The sequence below is a fragment of the Cervus canadensis genome, chromosome 29, assembly GCF_019320065.1.
Source record: "Cervus canadensis isolate Bull #8, Minnesota chromosome 29, ASM1932006v1, whole genome shotgun sequence".
Classification (NCBI taxonomy): Eukaryota; Metazoa; Chordata; class Mammalia; order Artiodactyla; family Cervidae; genus Cervus; species Cervus canadensis.
This window is the reverse complement of record NC_057414.1, coordinates 44970421-44992895: the sequence shown is the minus strand read 5'-3', so window position 1 is coordinate 44992895 and position 22475 is coordinate 44970421. Positions and strand designations below refer to the sequence as shown.

Genomic DNA, 22475 nt, shown 5'->3' with positions numbered 1-22475 from the left:
CACCAACTGTGACTGTCTTCCTTTCACCCTGTTTCTTGGGTGGTGACGATTAGCGGCTTCTTTGTAAATGTGCTCTGGGATCCCGAGCATCGTGCTGGGAGGTTCAGGCTGGAATGCCCACATGTTCACAAACCATCTACTAGTTTCTGTCTTCCCAGCAGTCCCCAAATAGCCTCACCCTCTCTGCTTCCAGAACAAGAGGGCTCAGCCCTGGGGAAGTGGCAGTGGAGGGGGGGGGGGGGAGTGGTGGCGGAGGCGTCTACCCAGGAGGTCCTTATGGGCAGACAGTTCTGAGCACTGACACCCATCGAGTAGGGATATGGTATGTGTACCCAGTTGGGTAAAAGACGCCCACTCTCCCATCTCCTTCTCCTCCCAGGTCCCAGGACAGGAAATGCTGGTCCTCAGAAAGACCACAGAGCCAGCCACGGTTGGGGAGAGGAGGTGTAAAACACCAGGATCCCCTAACCATCAAGCCACATTCCACCTTTTATAAATTATTGAATGAAAAATCCTTCAAATTCTATACTGCTTTACAATTTTCACAAGTCTGACACACAGATCAATGAGACAGGATAGAAATAAACCCATGCTGCTGCTTCTGAGTCGCCCAGTTGTGTCTGACTCTGCGACCCCATGGACTGTAGCCCACCAGGCTCCTCTCTACATGAAATTCTCCAGGAAAGAGTATTGGAGTGGGTTGCCATGCCCTCCTCCAGCAGATCTTCCAACCCAGGGATCGAACCCAGGTCTCCCGCACTGCAGGCAGACTCTTTACCACTGAGCCACCAGGGAAGCCCCATTAACCCATGTACATATAGTCAGTTAATCTATGACAAAGGGGGCAAGAATATACAGTGGAGAAAAGACAGTCTCTTCAATAAGTGCTGCTGGAAAAACTGGACAGCTACCAGTATAAGAATGAAATTAGAACATTCTTTAACACCATATACAAAAATAAACTCCAAGTGGATTAAAGACCTAAATGTAAGAGCAGATACTATAAAGCCCTTAGAGGAAAGCACAAGCAGAACACTCTGACATTAATCACGGCGATATTTTTTGGCTCCGTCTCTCACAGTAAAGGCAGTAAGAGCAAAAATAAACAAACAGGACCTAATTCAACTTAAAGGCTCTTGCACGTCAAAGGCAACCATCAACAAGATGAAAAGACAACAAAATGAATGCGAGAAAATATTTGCAAATGATATGGCAGATAAGGAGTTAATGTCTAACACACACAATCAGGTCACACAACTCAACATCGAAAAGAAAAATAACCCAATTTTTAAAAAGGGCAGAAGAACTGAATAGATAATTTTGCAAAGAGGAAATGCAAATGGCCAACCAGCACGTGAGAAGATGCTCACCAGCAATAACAATCAGGGAGATAAAAGTCAAAACCACAGCGAGATATCACCACCCACAGGTCAGCATGGCCATCACCAAAGAGGAAACAGGTAACAGAAGCTGGTGAAGGAGTGGAGAATAAGGAACCCTTGCACTCTGTGGGTGGAAAAGCAAATTGGTGCCGCCACTGTGGAGAACAGTACAGAGGTTTCTCAAAATACCAAAGCTAGAACTACCATACGACCCAACACTTCCACTCCTGAGCATATATCTGAAAGAAACCAAAAACACTAATTTGAAAAGATACATGCATCCCAATGTTCATAGCAGCACTATTTACAACAGCCATAAGTTGTATGGAGACAACATACGTGTCCATAAGTGTTCAACACTAAAAAATTAGGGTTTCCAATGCATAGTCTTTTCTGGGCTCCTCTTCTGTCCCTTCATCTATTTATCTGTTTCAGTGCTGGCAGCCAACTTTTAGCATCTGAGAGTTTAAGAACACCTTAATATCTGCCAGAGGGCCCACTCTTGCCCGTTATTCATAACTGCCTCAGTTACTCATCAACTTTACATAGAAGTTTTAAATCTATGCAGATGGCTGATTCATATCAATGTATGACCAAAAAAAATAAATTAAAAAAAAAATCTATGCAGAAATTGCAAAATTAAATCCTTCTGGGACTTCTATTGGAACTGAACTGAATATAGAGCATAATATGGGGGAATTAACATTTTATAATGTTAATTCTTTCCACCCAAAACATAGTATCAGTTCAGTTCAGTTGCTCAGTCGTGTCCGACTCTTTGCCACCCCATGGACTGCAGCACACCAGGCTTCCCTGTCCATCACCAACTCCCAAAACTTGCTCACACTCATGTCCATCGAGTCGAGATGCCATGCAAACACAGTATACTCCACCATTTATTCAGTTCCTCTAAGTTCTTTGAAAAAAAAAAAAATCAAAGAGGGATTGCCCTGGTGGTCCAATGGCTAAGATTCCCAGCAGATTTTTACACTTTGCCCTTAGGGGTCTCAGGCATTCTTTACAGATCAATCCTTTGATATGTAAGATTTTGTTGGTATTTTAAACAATGGCTTACTCTCCTTTGGATTCTCTAATTATTTATGGTGAAAAGGAATGCTCTGTTCTTGTTGGTTGATCTGGAAACCTTAAAAACATGAACTTGGCTTTGCTACTTGCTGGTTCTTCGAGGCTGTGATTTATTTATTTTTTTTTTCATTTATTTTTATTAGTTGGAGGCTAATTACTTCACTACATTGCAGTGGGTTTTGTCATACATTGACATGAATCAGCCATGGAGTTTCATGTATTCCCCATCCCGATCCCCCCTCCCACCTCTCTCTCCACCCGATTCCTCTGGGTCTTCCCAGTGCATGAGGCCCGAGCACTTGTCTCATGCATCCCACCTGGGCTGGTGATCTGTTTCACTATAGATAATATACATGCTGTTCTCTCGAAACATCCCACCCTTGCCTTCTCCCATAGAGTCCAAAAGTCTGTTCTGTACATCTGTGTCTCTTTTTCTGTTTTGCATATAGGGTTATCATTACCATCTTTCTAAATTCCATATATATGTGTTAGTATGCTGTAACGTTCTTTATCTTTCTGGCTTACTTCACTCTGTATAATGGGCTCCAGCTTCATCCATCTCATTAGGACTGGTTCAAATGAATTCTTTTTAATGGCTGAGTAATATTCCATGGTGTATATGTACCACAGCTTCCTTATCCATTCATCTGCTGATGGGCATCTAGGTTGCTTCCATGTCCTGGCTATTATAAACAGTGCTGCGATGAACATTGGGGTGCACGTGTCTCTTTCAGATCTGGTTTCCTCAGTGTGTATGCCCAGAAGTGGGATTGCTGGGTCATATGGCAGTTCTATTTCCAGTTTTTTAAGAAATCTCCACACTGTTTCTCCATAGTGGCTGTACTAGTTTGCATTCCCACCAACAGTGTAAGAGGGTTCCCTTTTCTCCACACCCTCTCCAGCATTTATTGCTTGTAGACTTTTGGATAGCAGCCATTCTGACTGGTGTGTACCTCACTGTGGTTTTGATTTGCATTTCTCTGATAATGAGTGATGTTGAGCATCTTTTCATGTGTTTGTTAGCCATCTGTATGTCTTCTTTGGAGAAATGTCTGTTTAGTTCTTTGGCCCATTTTTTGATTGGGTCATTTATTTTTCTGGAATTGAGCTGCAGGAGTTGCTTGTATATTTTTGAGATTAATCCTTTGTCTGTTGCTTCATTTGCTATTATTTTCTCCCAATCTGAGGGCTGTCTTTTCACCTTGCTTATAGTTTCCTTTGTTGTGCAAAAGCTTTTAAGTTTCATTAGGTCCCATTTGTTTATGTTTTGTTTTATTTCCAATATTCTGGGAGGTGGGTCATAGAGGATCCTGCTGTGATTTATGTCGGAGAGTGTTTTGCCTATGCTCTCCTCTAGGAGTTTTATAGTTTCTGGTCTTACATTTAGATCTTTAATCCATTTTGAGTTTATTTTTGTGTATGGTGTTAGAAAGTGTTCTAGTTTCATTCTTTTACAAGTGGTTGACCAGTTTTCCCAGCACCACTTGTTAAAGAGGTTGTCTTTTTTCCATTGTATATTCTTTCCTCCTTTGTCAAAGATAAGGTGTCCATAGGTTCGTGGATTTATCTCTGGGCTTTCTATTCTGTTCCATTGATCTATATTTCTGTCTTTGTGGTTTTTTGAAAAAATAAACAAAATTGACAAACCAATTAGCAAGACTCATTAAGAAAACAAAGAGAGAAGAACCAAATTAAAATTAGAAATGAAAATGGAGAGATCACAACAGACAACACTGAAATACAAAGGATCATAAGAGACTACTACCAGCAGCTCTATGCCAATAAAATGGACAACTTGGATGAAATGGACAAATTCTTAGAAAAGTGTAACTTTCCAAAACTGAACCAGGAAGAAATAGAAGATCTTAACAGAGCCATCACAAGCACGGAAATCGAAACTGTAATCAGAAATCTTCCAGCAAACAAAAGCCCAGGACCAGATGGCTTCACAGCTGAATTCTACCAAAAATTTAGAGAAGAGCTAACACCTACCTTACTCAAACTCTTCCAGAAAATTGCAGAAGAAGGTAAACTTCCAAACTCATTCTATGAGGCCACCATCACCCTAATTCCAAATCCAGACAAAGATGCCACAAAAAAAGAAAACTACAAGCCAATATCACTGATGAACATAGATGCAAAAATCCTTAACAAAATTCTAGCAAACAGAATCCAACAACATATTAAAAAAATCATACACCATGACCAAGTGGGCTTTATCCCAGGAATGCAAGGATTCTTTAATATCCACAAATCAATCAATGTAATACACCACATTAACAAATTGAAAGATAAAAACCATATGATTATCTCAATAGATGCAAAGAAAGCCTTTCACAAAATTCAACACTCATTTATGATTAAAACTCTCCAGAAAGCAGGAATAGAAGGAACATACCTCAACATAATAAAAGCTATATATGACAAACCCACAGCAAGCATCACCCTCAATGGTGAAAAATTGAAAGCATTTCCCCTGAAATCAGGAACAAGACAAGAGTGCCCACTCTCACCACTACTATTCAACATAGTTTTGGAAGTTTTGGCCACAGCAATCAGAGCAGAAAAAGAAGTAAAAGGAATCCAGATAGGAAAAGAAGAAGTGAAACTCTCGTTGTTTGCAGATAACATGACCCTCTACATAGAAAACCCTAAAGACTCTACCAGAAAATTACTAGAGCTAATCAATGAATATAGTAAAGTTGCAGAATATAAAATTAACACACAGAAATCCCTTGCATTCCTATACACTAACAGTGAGAAAACAGAAAGAGAAATTAAGGAAACAATACCATTCACCATTGCAACAAAAAGAATAAAATACTTAGGAGTATATCTACCTAAAGAAACAAAAGACCTATACATAGAAAACTATAAAACACTGATGAAAGAAATCAAAGAGGACACAAACAGATGGAGAAACACACCGTGTTCATGGATTGGAAGAATCAATATTGTCAAAATGGCTATACTACCCAAAGCAATCTATAGATTCAATGCAATCCCTATCAAGCTACCAACGGTATTTTTTGAGGCTGTGATTTAAATCATCACGTTCTTTACAAGAGGGTAAGGACGTCCCTCCTCCCATCCTCTGCTGAGAGCAGGGCTGGGCTCGCTGCCAGGCTTCCGCAGAGGGTCTGCAGTTTCCCCCAAGGGTTTCAGGGTTACGTTGACTGCGTGGGTGGGAATGCAGCCATTCCATGCATTCGCCTCTGATCTTTCCAGCCCCCACAGGGACCAGAACCGCCTTAAGGACCCAGACTCTGGTCAGCAAGCCTTGGTCCAGGCCCTGCAGATATATCCTCATCTCTGAAGACCGCCCCCAACCCCCCGCCCGCTGGACCCCTGCTTCCAACAGCTTGACTTGTGCAGCTCCTCTGAGCAACAGCACCTTAAAGATCTCCTCTGGCCACCACGCAACCAGCCTCCTGTTGGGGCCGGAGGGTCCCCCGGCCACTGCAGGGGACCGACTTGGACACCCCGAATCTCCCGCTCCGACTCAGCCCTCCACGGGCCCTGGGGAGTCCCCTGCCCCCCACAATGGGGGGCGGGGAGCGGGGCAGGGCAAGGAAGAAAGGCCCAGAGGACGGGCGCCCCCACTGGGCGCGTCCTGCTCCTCCCGGCCGCTAGAGGGAGCAGTCTGAGGAGGAGACATCCTCCAAGGTCAGCGTCTAAGGCGGAAGTGAAGGCAGACAGGTGAGGGGCGGCTTCTACTGAGAGAAGGAGGGTAGGGCGCCTTGTCCAAACGGACACTCGCCCCCGACGGGGCTGGGCGAGGCTGGGGCCTGCCCCCCGCACAGACCCCCGACCTTTCCTCAGGGTGTTAAAAACAAGGCAACAGGCTTAAATCGAGGTGCTTCTGCTCCCCTCTGTCGCCAAACTGAGACAAGGCTGATTACGGTTTCAGCTTCTCCCAGGAATGGAATGTTGAACCCGTCCGTCAGGAACGGCCTGGTCAGCTCTGGTGATGTCGCCGGCCTGCTCGACCCCTGCTGCCCCAAAAGAGACCGACCTGGACACAGCCAGCCCATTCTTGGCCACCGCGACTGCCTCCCGCCTGGAGAAGCCTTCCCTGTGCAGAGCTCCTTGGAGTTCCTTCTGTCTGCTGGAGCGGGTGCTGCGAGTCACAGCGTGCTGAATAAAGGAAACAAGATCTTCAAATTGCAGTTGAGTTCTGTTTTTAACACAGGGGAAAAGTAGGCCAGAAAAAACCCAAACACCAGCAAGGCAGCTGACGAACCCCAGCTCTGGCTTCACTGGACGATTCCCACAGGTTAAGCATAGATGAACTGTGAGCTCACAGCCCAACATTAAACACTGCAGGAAACACCAAACCATGCAGGATGGATGTTTTCTCAGCCCAAACAACAAGCAGCCAATTTAGAACCCTGGAACCTCAAAGACAGGGATGGATGAATAGAATACACTTCAAATATTTAAGCGTTAAAAATTAGAAAGGTATCAAACAGGTGCAAACAGGGCAGGCAGGGGTTTCCCTGGTGGTCCAGTGGTTAAGAGTCTGTGCTTCCAGCGCCGGGGGTGTGGGTTTAAACCCTGGTCAGGTAACTAAGACCTACATGTCACGTGGAAAAAAAAAAAAAAAAAAAGAGCAAAGGCATCTTTGGAAAAAGACAAAGTATAACTTCTGACAATTAACATTCAAAGTATCTTCCAATCAGCTATGGCTGAAGAGAAAGCTGAATCCAGAGAAAATACCCAGAATGCCACCCAGAAGATGAAACAGAACCTGAGAAAGTCGCCTCCAATACACGGGGACAGGTCAGCAGGCCCTCAAAGACCCAACCACACAACCAACTGTTCTCCCAGGCATCCACTCAAGAGACATGAAAACACACACCAGCACAAAAGCTTGAATGCAAATGTGTAGTGGCATTACCCAAGAGAGCCAAAAACTGGAAACAATCCAAATATCCATCAACAGGTAGATGGGTAAATACCAGGTGGACTATCCACACGATGGAATAACACTTGCTGATAAGGAGTGAAGAAATGAAGTAGTGACGACGTATTGATGCATTGACAATATGTGAAAAAAAATGAAAGTGAGAGTGTTGGTCGCTCAGTTGTGTCCAACTCTTTGCAACCCCATGGACTGTAGCCCACCAGGCTCCTCTGTCCATGGGATTTCCCAGGCAAGAATGCTGGAGTGGTTTGCAGGTCCCTTCTCCAGGAGATTTTCCCATCCAGGGATCGAACAGGCAGACTCTTTTGACAACATGGATGAGCCCTAAATTCAACATGCCAAGGGAAGGAAGCCGGTCACAAAGATCTCACATAGTATCATTTATGTGAAATGTCCAGAACATACAAATCTAGAGACAGAAAGTAACCTAGGATGGGGGAGGGGCAGGGGTGTAGGGTTGGGGAGGAAAGGGGAGTGACAATAATGGGTGTGGGGTCTCTTTGGAGGTGATGAAATGTTCTAAATTTGATCACAGTGATGCCTGTACAGCATCATCATGGAATTGTGCTGTGTGATTTTTTTTTTCTTTTGGCCATGCAGCTTGTGGGATCTTAGTGTCCTGCTCAGGGAGGGACCCTGCGCCCTCTGCCGTGAAAGCACCCAGTCCTAACCACTGGACCGCCAAGGCGCTCCCTGAATTGTGTGCCTTAAATGGATGAATGGTGTGATAGGTGAATTTTATGTCAGTAGAGCTGTTTTTTTTTAAAAAAAAAAAAAAAAAAAACATGGGCAGAGCAGCATGACATTTGTCCATTTGGAGAATAGAGGACAGGCTGTTTCCAAAGAGAATCTCCCAAAACAGTGAGAAAAAAGCACTGACTTCCCCAATGGCTCAGTGGTAAAGAATCCATCTGGAAAGCAGGAGACACTGGTTTGATCCCTGGGTCGGGAAGTTCCCCTGGAGGAGGAAATGGCAACCCACTCCAGCATTCTTGCCTGGAGAATCACCATGGGCAGAGGAGCCGGTGGGCCACAGTCCAGGGGGTCACACAGAGTCCCACACGATTGAGCACACGACACATTAAGCACCCTCGGGGCCCTGAAGCACCCTGCACATAAGGCAGGTTAAACAGTCAAACCCTCAGCAGACTCTAAAAGTGGACACAGAAGACGCATGCTCAGAGAGGAGGTGCAGACAGACAGACCCCAGCAAAGACAGCAGGTGGGCGCACAGAAAGCCCTGGGGAAGACAACCGCCAATCTGGAATTCTGTCCCCAGTGAAAATAGTGTCCACAAGTGCCGGGGGAAAGCCAACCGCCGTCATGGAAAACAGTCTGCTAAGACATGCTCTGTGAGGGGGCTGCAGAGGACGGTCCTGAGAAGCAGGAAAGTGAGAGGAGGAAGGACTCAGGTGTGAGAAGAGGGTAAACAGAGCTGTCAGCAGACATGGGGGTGAGTTTAAGCAAACACTGGCTGTAAAAGTAAACAAGAACACACCACGAGGCAACAGAAAAACACACCCACACAGGATGGAGCTCGGGTCGAACTTTCCTGAGCTCCTCTCACTGTGCTCCGGAGGCAGGTAGAGGGCCGATCACATTTAGACAATGTTTTATTTAAAATATGTATGAAATAGGGGCTTCAGTGGTAAAGAACCTGCCTGCCAATGCGGGATACCTAGGTTCGATGCCTGGGTTGGGAAGATCCCCTGGAAAAGGAAATGGCTACCCACTCCAGGATTCTTGCCTGGAGAATTCAATGGGCAGAGGAGCCCAGGGGGCTACAGTCCATGGGATCACAAAGAGTCAGATACCACTGAGTGACTAACACTTTCTTTTCCTGGCACTCTCAATGCAGGGGGTGCAGGTTCAATCCTTGGTCAGAGAACAAGATCCCACACGCTGCAACTAAAAATCCCACATGCTGCAGCTAAGACTCAGAGCGGCCAAATTAATAAATAAAAATAAATATCTAAAAAATAAATGAATAAAAATATGTCTGAAATGGAGAGGGTTGTCAGTAACACAGGGAATACAGTAAATAACTCCTAAGTCAATCAAGGTAAAAAAAAAAAAAAAAAAACTCTTAAAAACCCCATATTTGCTAAGAGGAATAGAAAGAAAGCATTAAAATAGGGCAATTAAATGCAAAGAAAGGAAGGAACAAAAGTAAATATATCAGAAATCACACTGAGTCACATGGATTCCGCTCATGGGTTGATGGACAGAACCCCCAAATACGGGAGTTTTTCAGGACGTTCTACACTAGTCACAAGAGAGAACCCCAAAACATAAGTGCACAGGAGGCTGAAAGACCCTGGCCTGGAAAAGGCACGCCAGCCAGTGTCAGGACAATGCCTAATCGAGTAAGAGGTTTTCTTTTTTTTTATTAATTCTTTTTATTTCTTTGGCTGCACCAGGTCTTAGTTGTGGCATGTGAGATCTTAGTTCCCCGACCAGGAATCGAATCCAGGCCCCCTGCGTGGGGAGCACGGAGTCTCAGCCACTGGACCACCGGGAGAGTCCCAAGTAGGAGGTTCTGAACACGCTCCTTTAGTCAGTGATAAACAAGCAGGCAAAGAGTTTGTAAGGCCGCAGAGTATCTACAACACCGTAGGTTGTCGTAAAGGGTTCACTGAGCCTGGGGAACACAGAGGGCTCTTAAACACGTCGGGGCCACTTAGGAACTGTCCCCACGTGCCAGCCAGGGGCGTCCCCACAAATGCCAGACGCCAGGACCCTATGCTCAGGCCTCCTCAAACCACAGGCAGAAATCAGGCTGTGCCATCGGCCACAAAAACCTGGTCACTAGGAACACTTCCACCGTTTCTAGACAACGCAGGGGCCAAAGAGAAAATCAAAAGGGCAATTATAAAAATAGTTACAACTGACTAGTAATGAAAATAGCACGTGTCAAAACTTGGGTTATGGAACTAAAACTTTATTTTAAAATAATGTTTAACCCAAAATGCTTGTTTTGGAAAAAAAAAAAAAAAAGACTAGAGACTAATAAGCAAAGTATCTATAACAGAAAGTAGAAAGAGAAACAGTAGAGAAAGATAATAGAGTAGAAGGAAATCAATGTGAGAACAAAAACAGTTAATATTTTTTCAAACTTACAAATGCTTAATTATTATAAAGCAATATAAAATAGCATTAGGTTTTTTAAGAAAAGAAAAAAGCAATTATGTTAATTTTTAAACATCTCCCTGTGTCTATGCCTGAGTATGTCTGTGTATTGGCATCACAGATACATATAGTTTAGAATCTTGCTTTAGTCACTTAGCTGTACTCTTCTCATCTTATCCTAGGACTTTCAGCATTACACATACTTTCAGGATCTAGTTTTTCTTTATTAGTGAAGCATGGTTGATTTACAGTGTTGTGATACCTTCAGGTATAGAGCAAACTGATTCAGTTATACGTGTCCATAATCTATGCTTCTTCAGATTCTTTTCCTTTATAGGTCATTACAAAATATTGAATATAGTTCCCTGTGCTATACAGTACATCCTTGTTGATTATCTATTTTAATAAAAAAATATTTTTAAATACACAATAAAGATCAACACCACCAGAAACTGGTCTTTGCAAAGACTAAGAAAGTCACCAACTCCTGGCAAAACTGACCAGGGAAACAAAAGGGAAGAAGCAGGAATATATACTAAGTGTAGCAGTATATGACCCTGGGGAAGGAAATGGCAACCCACTCCAGTATTCTTGCCTGTGAAATCCCATGGACAGAGGAGGCTGGCGGGCTACAGTTCATGGGGTCGCAAAGCAGTGTATATAAAGTAGGAGCCAAACCAGCACATCGACAGACCCAGCAGTTATCAAACAGGAGACCTCGGTGGAAAAGTGCCTGTCAATAAATGAGAAAAACTTGAATTTGTGACAATCTTGTTTTAAGAGACAGGAACAGGCCAAGGATATCTCAGCCACATGAATCAGTGAGTGAAACTTCACCCTCCGGACAGTGAATGAGACTCACATTGCGTCACAAACAGGTTCTACCAAATGACCGAGCGATGAATAACTCCTCACGCAACAGACCTCTCCAGCCAGTAGAAGATGTGGGACACACCCATCACCCCCACCCCCAGGCCGGTGTGAGCCCAACCTCAGAAGTGGGGCAGGGGAGTCTGGGAAAATGAAAACCACTCGACGGGCTTGTTTACGAACTAGGCATAAAAACTCCGTGAGCAGAATCAATCCAGTAATAACAGAATGTGAAAGCTGTAACCATGCTCAGGAACACAAGGGCTATTTACATTTTAAATCAATCCTAAAATTCACCATACTAATCAAAGGAGAAAACTTCTAGCCACTTCAACAGCTGCAGAAATACTCAATAAACTTCAACATCCACCGAAGATAAAGGGAAAATCGCTGGACTAAAAGGAACATCCCTTTATCTGACAAAAGTCTGCACCAAAAGTTCACAACCAGTGTTTCATATAATAGTGAAATGTTAGAAGCATTACCTTGAGTGGATGTGAACAAGGTGACATTGCAACCTATGGGGAAGACCTTGATATTGGAAAAAATAAGAAAATGAAACCCTGACTTCAAAAAACGTCCAAAATTTCATTCCAGGTAGATTCCTAAAACTCCAATCTTGGGTTTCCCTGGTGGTTCAGATGGTAAAGAAGTCACCTGCAATGCAGGAGATCTGTGTTCAATCCCTAGGTGGGGAATATCCTCTGGAGAGGGAATGGCAACCCATTCCAGTATTCTTGCTTGGAAAGTTTCATGGACAGAGGAGCCTGGTGGGCTACAGTACATAGGTCCTCCAAGAGTCAGACCTGACTGAGCGACTAACACTTTCACTTTCAATTTTTCTAATCCAACATGCACTGAGCTTTGGACAAGAAAAGTGCAGTATTGTTTGAAATAGCGACAAAAAAGAGACAAAATGTCCAACAACCGGTAAAAGGGGATAAGTCAGTGGAGGAGCCTGGTGGGCCACAGTCCATGAGGTTGCAAAGAGTCGGACACAACTGAGCGAATAACACTTCCACTTCCTTGTAACTTTAGCAGTGGATAAACAGAGCGATGTGCCTCACCTGTGTTGTTATTTATACCCTTTGTAGAGCTAAAAGACATCATTTTTAATCAAGGAGTCTCAGACATGGGATGGACCCTTGGGGGTCTCCCTCAAATCTGGACACAGATTCAACAAGGGGAACTTGATTCAATGAGTGGCCAGTAACAGCTAATGACACGTGGACCTTACTTCAGGGGCTGATATCCAGAGGAAAACAAGAAGAAAGTCCCAAACTGGGAACAAACAGGAACCAGGAAGGGAGCACGTGCCCAGGTCACACCTGCCCCGGCAGGTATATAAAGGCTCCTGGCCCCGGAGGCCCCACACTGAGCACCTTCTCTCTCTCCACCTGCTCCTCTGACCTGCTTCACCCTCCACCCACCAGAACCATGGGCTGCTCTGGCTGTTCCGGGGGCTGCGGCTCCAGCTGCTGTGTCCCCGTCTGCTCCTGTGTCCCCGTCTGCTCCTGTGTGCCTGTCTGCTCCTGTGTGCCAGCCTGCTCCTGCTCCGGCTGCGGCAAAGGGGGCTGTGGCTCCTGTGGGGGGTCCAAGGGGGGCTGTGGCTCCTGTGGGGGGCCTAAGGGGGGCTGTGGCTCCTGTGGCTGCTCCCAGTCCAGCTGCTGCAAGCCCTGCTGCTCCCAGTCCAGCTGCTGCAAGCCCTGCTGCTCTCAGTCCAGCTGCTGCAAGCCCTGTTGCTCCCAGTCCAGCTGCTGTGTCCCTGTTTGCTGCTCCCAGTCCAGCTGCTGCAAACCCAGCTGCTCCCAGTCCAGCTGCTGCGTCCCCATTTGCTGCCAGTGCAAGATCTAATTTTCGGTTTTACAGGGATTCTTACTAGACCCAGCACCATCCCTGGTCCGGAGTCCTGGGCTCCAGTGCAGCCACCCCATCCTCCTCCCTTTCCAAGCGTGAGCATTTTATTGACCTCCTATCAAATGCGATGGGGGTGTATGTCCAATGATGACTTCCAAAGCCTCATTCCCAGCATCTGGAGACCCTCCCCAGCCACCTGCAGCAGTGAGTGGCCAGTCCCAAGCCCTGCCCAGCTGCACCTGCTCCCGCGAGGACATCTGAGCAAACGACACAGGCTTTTCTCAGCTCTGCCCATTCTGTGTCACGGCCACTCAGATCTCTCTGTCCCTTAACCTAATAAAGTCACTCATCCCAGAACCCATTGCTGTTTGCTCTATTTGTCTGTCTACAGCCCTCTGCTGGGGTGGGCAGGGTGTGTGTCAGAATTACACCTGTGGCCACGCTCATTCCTGGACCTGCTAACAGCCCACCTGCCCGAGCTGCCCGTAGCATCCTCAGCTAATGTGGATCTCCGTCTCCCAAATGCTGTGTGTGTGTTTTCTACAGCCAGCTAGCTGAGCAGCCTTGAGCAAGTCACCTTTCCTCCCCGGACGTCAGTGTCCACACCTGTAAGACGGACTGCTGACAGCACCTTCCTTGCAGGAAGTGCTCCGTGAACAGTAAAGCAGCTGCATGAGGCGGGACTACGCTGAGCCAGCCAGCGCTGGGTTCTGCACACACCCCGGGCTTAGTGCTGAGCTGAGTAGTGCGTTGACCAAAGCAGCCAGACCAGAGCATAGCCCCTCCTGTGTGGGCCTGGCGCTGTGCGCCTCCTGAAAGCCCACAGCAGCCCCAGTGCACCGGTGTGAAATGGCCCGATCCCTGATCACGGTGAAAACCAAAGCCACACCCTCCCTCCACCCAAGCCATCCCAGACCCGCTCACCCAGAGTCTCACGATGTGAGTCATAAACCCTGTCCTGCCCTCTCGGTGTCATCAATGCTGATATCCGAGCCAGTGTGGGGGCAGACGGTTCATCCCACCTCCTGCAGGGCAGCCACAAACCAGTGACACTTCCCTGTGTCCCCACTTACAGAGCTGGGCAGCCAGGACTGAAAACCTCAAAGGCTGATGCTGAGCCCACACTCCTACCCTCTGGAATGTGACGGTTTGTGATGGTGTGCAAAAATCAAGAGAGCAAAGCTTCTACTTCCAGAGGGGATATAACATTTATGGAAGGCCCACAATCCCATTTTGGCAACTGGAAAAGGCCAAATTAATTGCAAAACCCATAAGTAAAAACACATCAGTAAATTTTACACAACCATCATGGAGAGCAGAATGGTAGTTCCTTCAAAAACTACAAATAGAGCTACCACATGACCCAGCAATCCCACTACTGAGCGTATGTTTTCAGAAAACCACAATTCAAAGAGATACACGCACCAGTGTTCATAGAAGCAATATTCACAATAGCCACGACATGGAAGCAACCTAAATGTCCATCAACAGAGGAACGGATAAAGAAGATGTGGTACATATATGCTAAGTCGCTTCAGTCATGCCCATCTCTGTGGGACGCTATGGACTGTAGCCCGCTGGGCTCCTCTGTCCATGGGATTCTCCAGGCAAGAATACTGGAGTGAACTGCCAGGCTCTTCTCAGGGGATCCTCCCGACCCAGGAATCAAACCCACATCTCTTATGTCCCCTTTATTGGCAGGCGGGTTCTTTACCACTAGCACCATCTGGGAAGCCCATGGTATATATATGTATATATATACAATATTCCACTGCAGTACATATTTACAGTGGAATATTATTCAGCCATAAAAGAAGAATGGAATCATGCCATTCATAGCAACATGGATGGGCCTAGAGATTATCATACTAAGTGAAGTAAGTTAGACAGAGAAAGACAAATACATGGCATCACTTACCTGTAGGAGCTCCCAAAAATGATACAAATGAACTTATTTACACAACAGAAACAGACTCACAGACTTTGAAAGCCAGTTTATGGTTACCAAAGGGAGAAGACTGGGGAAGGGGTAAGTCAGGAATCGGGATTGACATATACACACGACCATATACAAGATGGATAATTAACAAGGACTCACCGAAAAGCACACGGGACTCTACTCAACGCTCTGTAATGATCTCTACGGGAAAAGAGTCGAAAAAAGCGTGGATACATGTATATGTATGACTGAATCACTTTGCTGTACACCTAAAATTAGCACAACACTGTAAATCAGCTGTGGAGGAGGAAATGGCAACCCACTCCAGTGTTCTTGCCTGGAGAATTCCACGGACAGAGGAGCCTGGTGGGCTCCAGCCCAAGGGGTCGCAAAGAGTTGGACACAACTGAGCAACCAATACAAACACAAATCAACTATACTCTAATATAAAACAAAAATTAAATTTAAAATACTTAAAAAGACATTAGTAAATCTTATGTGTTTCACCACAATTTATTCATTTATATTTTTAAGTGGGATGTATATGTTAATATATATATGACATCAGAGAATTGTGGAAGCAATGAGGTCCAGATGAAATAAATTCCAGAGAGGGAAAGCTCTTCTCAGATAAACAGAGCATCGATCACTGTGTTCTCTTCCTTCAGGTGATTACCCAGCTGTGCGTGAGGGCCGGTCATCAGGGTAACCCAGAAGGAGGAACTATACAAGGAAAGAAAAACGAGCAGGGCTGGTGGCAGCTGAGACCTGGTACAGCTAAATAAATAAAAATAAATATTAAAAAAAAAACAGAGAAAATAGTAAAAGCAACAGGAGAAGGCCACAATATCTTTGAAGGAACAATCATAAAAATGGTAGTTGACTTTTAAACAGAAATGATGGGATCCAGAAGATAATGGGACAACATTTTACAGAGCTGAGAGGAAAAAAACCTCCCAGCTTGGAGTTTTATACATAATGAAAATATGCTCCAAAATGTAAGTGGAGTAGAGTTGTTTTTGGCTGAAAGATGATATCGCTGAAAGACCTACAACACAAGAAATACTAAAGTTCTTCAGACTGAAGAAAAATAACTCCATATGGGAGTATGGAGGGTCAGGAATTGAGCAAAGGATAGTGGCAAGTGTAAAAATATTGGTAAGCACAAAAAAACTGTTTTAAACAATACACTAACATCCTGTAAGATTTTTAACATTTGCAGAAATAAAATGTAGAAGTATAAATGGAATTAAAGAGTTGTGAAGTTCTTTCCGATTCAGGAAGTCATGAGACTTCAAGAATGTAAAATTTAATCTCCAGAATAATCATTAAAGAATAATATATGAACATATAACTCAAAAGCTAATGGAAGAGATAAACGGAATTTTTAAATTTCAGTGAATCCAAAAGAAGGCAAGAAAAAGGAATAAAGAAACAAAGAAGAGATGAAAGTAATAGAAAATAAAAACAGCAATTAAACCCAACAATATCAGCAATTACAGTCAATGCAAATAATCTATAAATAGTCAAATGTCAGATTGGAAAATTAAAAGAATTTTCAACCTCATATTATTTACAAAAGACACACTTTCAATAATGGGACCCAGAAAGGCAGAAAGAGAAAAATGGGAAAAGGATATATCATGCAAACACTAATTTTATAGAAAATTAGTGTAGCTATGTTAATATCAGACAAGGTAGTCTTTAAGACAAAACTCTTACCAGAGAGAACAAAGAGCATTTCATGATGCTAAAAGAGTCAACGAGACCAGAAAAGTAAACAATCCTAAATTTCTATTAACCAAATAACAGAGTTTCAAAATATATAAAGCAAATGTTGACAAAACTAAAAGAAGGAAAATATAAATCCACAAATAGAATTGAGAATTTTCACTTTTATTGCAATATACCTCAGTAACTGATAGAACAAGGAGATAAATCAGTAGGGAGTTAAGAGGTCTGAATGTGGTTAGCCAACCTGACCTCACTGACATATACTGAAATAATACAGAGTGTGTGCTTTGACAGAGAGACAGAGTCGGTGCTCTGACACATACTCAGCAAGAGAAAGATATATGTTTTCAAAACCCCAAATGTTTGAAAATTAAGGCATAGATTTCAAAATAACCCATAAGCCTAAGAAACCACAGTGGAAATTAGAAGATATTTTTGACTGCCTTATAATGTAAATATGACATCAAAACCTGCTGGATACAGCTAAAGCAGTGCTTAAAGGAAATCAACCCTGAATATTCACTGGAAGGACTGATGCTGAAGCTCCAATACTTTGGCCACCTGATGTGAACAGCCAACTCATTGGAAAAGACCTTGATGCTGGGAAAGACTGAGGACAGGAGAAGAAGGCATGTCATCCTCATGACAGAGGATGAGATGGTTGAATGGCATCACCAACTCAATGGACATGGCTTTGACCAACTCTGGGAGATGGTGATGGACAGGGGAGCCTGGCATGCTGTAGTCCATGGGGTCACAAAGAGTTGGACATGACTTAGCAGCTGAACAACAAAGAAAAATCTATATAGGTCAAAACACATGTATTAGAAAAGGAGAGTGAGTGAAAATCAACTATCTAAACTTTCAAGAAACTGGAAAAAGGAAAGTAGATTGAATCTGAAATAAAGTAGAAGAAAGAAAATAATAAAAGTAATAAAATAAAAATAAATATTAAAAGGGAGCACAAATCAATGAAATTGAAATCAGACGTAAAACAGAGAAAATTAACATAGTCAAGTGTTTGCTCTTCATAAAGATTAACAAAATTTATAAACCGCCAGCAATACTGGTCCAAAAACAGAGGAAAAGATACATTACAAATAACAGAAATGAAAAGGTGACATCGCTGCACACCCTGGACACAATAAAAATATAACCAGGTACAAGAATGAATTACATGAGCAATTTCAAATTTTATATGAAATAAGCAAAGTCCTGAAAAACACAACTATATCACAACTGAGATAAGAAGAAATAAAGTGTGAATGGTCCTATATCTGTTAAGGAAATTGAATCTGTAACTGAAAACCTTTCCAGGAAGAAAGCAGAAGGCCAGTGTCTTCAAGAGTGAATAGCTTCAGGGATTTCCCTGGTGGTCCAGTGGCTAAGACTCTGACTTCCAATGCAGGGGGCCTGGGTTTGATCCCTGGTCAGGGAACTAGATCCCACATGCCAGAACTACAATCCAACACAGCCGAATAAATAAAACATTTTTTTTTAAAGAGCGAATACCTCCAGATACTTAAGGAAGATATCATGCACCTGTGGTAGACAGAATAATGGACACCCAGACATGTTCACATTCTAATCCTCAGAACCTACATAGCAAAAGAGTCTGTGTTTCTAACAGACTTGCCAGCGATGCTGACACAGCTTGTCTGGATGACCACCTTACCTGGCGCTAGGAGATACCTACTAAAACATTCCTGGAAGCACTGCTACACATAGGAAAACAAGCAGCAGAGGAAATGTGTTGTCAGTGGAGACCTGCACAACAGCTACGATGGATGGACCAGGCTCGCCTGCATCAGCAAAGATGAAAAGATGGCAATGGGAGAAGAAAGGAAACTGCAGGAGGGCAGTTACAATGGTTCTATACATAAATATTTTACAGCAAACAAGATAATACTGTGTGATGTTCATGGGGCTTAAACATGCAGCAAAGTGACAAAAACAGAACCAGGAAGACACTGGCCATCTGGAGTTATGGATGCCTCTGGACAGAGGTGGGAGAGGTTCAGAGAGCCCGCTGGCGTCTGCACTGTGGTGTTACAATCCGAAGCAAAACAGGAGAAAAGGTTGACATGTTTGGGTCCCCGAGCTAGGAGTTTGTTATACCATTTTCTGTATTGATTTGTACATTACAAAAATGTTATAGCATACTAGGAAAGAAGATAGCCTGAAATGTGAATAATCTGAGATTAAAAGCATATAAAAGGGACTTCTCTGGTGGTCCAGGGGTTAGGAATCCCCTGCCAATGCAGGGGACACAGGTTCAATCCCTGGTCCGGGAAGATTTCACAGGCCCAGGAGCAACTGAGCCCCCCGCGGGCACCACAACTACTGATGCCGGAGCGCCTAGAGTCCGTGCTCTGCAACAAGAGAAACCACCGCAGTAAGAAGCCCGCACACTGCAACTGGGGATCTGCCCTGGCCGGCTGCAACTAGAGAAAGACCCAAATGCAGCCATCGAAGAACCAGCACAGCGGAACAGAAACAGCGCACAGGCTGAGGCCACTTGACTGCACGGCCTTTAACAGCCAAGATAAGGAAAGAATCCGGAGCATAAAAACGGAGAGTTGGTTGAAGCCTCCGCGCACACCCACAACATACAGCTGCACACAGTTACAACCAGGCGGCGGGAAGCGGGGATGCGACGAGCCTCAAAAGTGCTTTGTTGCGTGGAAAAAAAAAAAAAAAAGACACACAAGCATGCACACCGCTTGCTCCCGCGTGTACGAAATTCTAGGGCAGCAGCACTAAGTGGGGATGGGTCAGAAAGTGAGGGGAGCCTGGGAAGGGGATCGCCAGGGGATTTTTAGGACTAGCTCCGGGGGGTCAGCGCAGCTGGCAAAAGCCGCTGTTGGAACACCCGAGGTGGGCGTCGTACTAACCACACCGTGACTTAGAAAGGCTGTGGGACACGTGACGCCACGGGCACAGGCTTACTGTGAGTCTTCAGGAACTAGTGAGCTCCGTTTCCTTTGGCGCCGAAGGCGGCTTTCAGGGCGACCGGCAGGGGGAGCGCACGGGCCGCACCGACCTCGCTCGCACCTGCCCGCGGCGGGCGCGGGTCTCTCGAGGGCTGCGGGCTGCGAGAGCGCCGGGCCAAACAGACTCGACCCGCCCCCTAGGAGCCACGGCGCCTCCAGGGGCCCTCGCAGAACTCTGCTCCACCCTGGGGACCCGGAGGCGGCACCTGCATGTGCGGGCTGGCACGGCAGCGATCACCTGCCCGACTTGGACATTGGCCGCCTGGCACTGCCGCCCCATCCCGAGGGCCAGCTGGGGAGCTGTAACCCACGCGAGGCGTCCCTTCAGCCCGCAGCCAGCTTCCCAAGCCGCCCCTGCCCCTCCAAAGCCGCGCGCCCGCCGAGATGCTGGCCGCCCCTCCCTGAGCCTGCGGGATCTGGGGGCGTGAGCGGCAAGGGCCACCCACCAGGCAGCGCACCTAGACCGATGGCCCTCCGCGGCTGGTGCTTCGGAGGAAGGTGGTCTCGCCCCCGTTGCAGAGAACCCAAGAATGCTGCTAGGCATCCTGGTGACCTTGGAAGTCGCTGTCCTCCCCAGAGAGGGTGCCGCCCTACCCAAATGCCCCATTCTTGCAGAACCCCAGCTTTTACACCAGAAATTACTCCTAGGATGATAAAATAATCCTGAACTGGAAATTCCCCCGCGGTCCAGCGATTAAGGCTATTGTCCTCACTGCCCAGGCCGCGGGTTCAATCCCTCCTGGCGGCAACGAAGATCCCGCAAGCTGCAAGGTGCGGCCAAAAAATAAAATAACCCTGGCCCAAACACACTCCCCCAGCCAGCCAGACACACCCAGGGAAGCTGCACACCACCACCTCGCTCCCAGAGGGGGCACGAGGACACCACCCCTCCCCTCAGTTTACTGCCGCCTGCTCAAGCACAGAGCCAGGAGCTGCCCTTGGCCACATGCAGGTGCTGACCACGCCTGGGCTGGGCAGAAGAGGAACCACTTGGACGGTCCTCCCTCGCCCTCTCCACTGGGCTAAACCTGGGTCTGGCCCAGGGAGCAAGCGGAGCAGGGAGTCCTCCCAGCCCAGCTGACAGCTCCCCTGTCCCCCACTCCTGAGGGTCCCAGGCCCTTTGGGGTCTGTCCATGCTTCCCCAAGGACCTCAGATATGGACTCAGGCCACCCAGCCAGCTGGGGGGCTCAGCCTGAATCTTCCTACCCTCTCCCAGGAGCAAGCCTCCCCCACTTTTCAGACATGGAATGAGCCCAAATGCAACAAGCTCCCCACCACACCCTACTCTCCATCTGGACCTGACCTGGCCACGCAACTGGGCTGGGCATCTCGCTGAGTTCAGGGTCCACCTCCAGCCAGGACTTCTCTCCTCAGCAACACCTTCCTCCTTTGGGTCCACCTCGGCAGGGAAAGAGGAAGGACTTGAACCCAGCCCCAGCCCCAAATAGCCCTGGAGTTAGCCCTGCTTCCTTCCGGGACAGCCCCACCCCACCCGCACCACACGATGTTTGGTATCCTCAGTGCTGGCTTCGAGCCAAGAACACACTATCTCCCACACACACGCACACCCCCCCCCGCCCCCCGCCTTGCTGGAGGGGCCCCAAGCACTTACTAAGCACCTACTGTGGACAAAGCTCTGAGGCCAGAGGTCAGGAGAATTGAGAGTAGGGAAGAGAGGGTCCAGCGGAGGCCTGGCCATCACGACCGTCCCCAGCTGCACTCACAGCTCTGGGATCCCGAGTGCCCACCTGTCCCAGGAGAGTATAGAAAGCAGTCTCCTGCAAGAATTTTTGTGACCCTTCATTCAAACAGCCGAGGCTGGGGGCGCCTCTCAGATCCCTCCCTCCAGGTGAAGGGGCTGCGCTCTCCGCTGTCCGGGGGGCGAAGCCTCTCAGAGGCCTGAGATGCCCCCGCGGGCTAGAGGAGGCCCCGCCCTCACTCTCCACTGGGCAGCCGTGGGGACGGGGGTTAAGGAATGTTTGGCTCGTCTGGTCACAATCCCCCCCACCCCACCTCAAAATTATCACCTTCAACAGCTCCCAGGGCTCCTTGGCCCCCTAGGCAGAAGTCTTCCTCTCCTTCCTCAGAGCGAGGCCCCCAGGGCCTGGTACAGGTACTCATTTCACACCTGGCGCAACACAGATGCCCGAAACATGCCCCCCCCCCCCCGCCCACCAGCCGCCTCGGCTGCCCCGCGCCGGGGAAGGACCAGGTCTTCGCAGCCTGCGGGAGGTCTCTGCAGCGCCTCCGTGGCCTCCAGTCGCTGTCCATCCTGGGGTGGCCTCCCGGACGCTCCCCTCCCCGCTGCGGGGTGTTTCCGCCAGAGACCGGCCGAGGTGTAATTACTTATGTTTGCTCCCGCTCTGGACAACCAGCGTCCAAGCGGCCGAGGGCTTGTGTTCCAACAGCGGTCGGCTGGGGCGAACCCTCAACTGCCTTTACCGGGCTGGGGGCACCCTGCGAGGGCGGGTCCCGAGAGCGCCGCTTAGGGTGGATTTCTAACTGGAAGCGACAAAGGCTGGAGGTCATCGGTGGAGCAGAGGTTACAGAGCTGTCC

The 22475-nt window shown here is 46.7% G+C and overlaps 1 long non-coding RNA gene across 1 annotated transcript; it reads right to left on the bottom strand.

Moving 5' to 3' along the window:
• Window positions 1–15664: 15664 nt before the first annotated feature.
• LOC122430845 lies at window positions 15665–22404 on the bottom strand. The gene is made up of 4 exons (XR_006266391.1): window positions 22265–22404; window positions 21531–21696; window positions 21222–21317; window positions 15665–15913 (listed from the first exon to the last, which is right to left on the bottom strand). It is a non-coding gene; the product is annotated as an uncharacterized LOC122430845 (long non-coding RNA).
• Window positions 22405–22475: the final 71 nt, after the last annotated feature.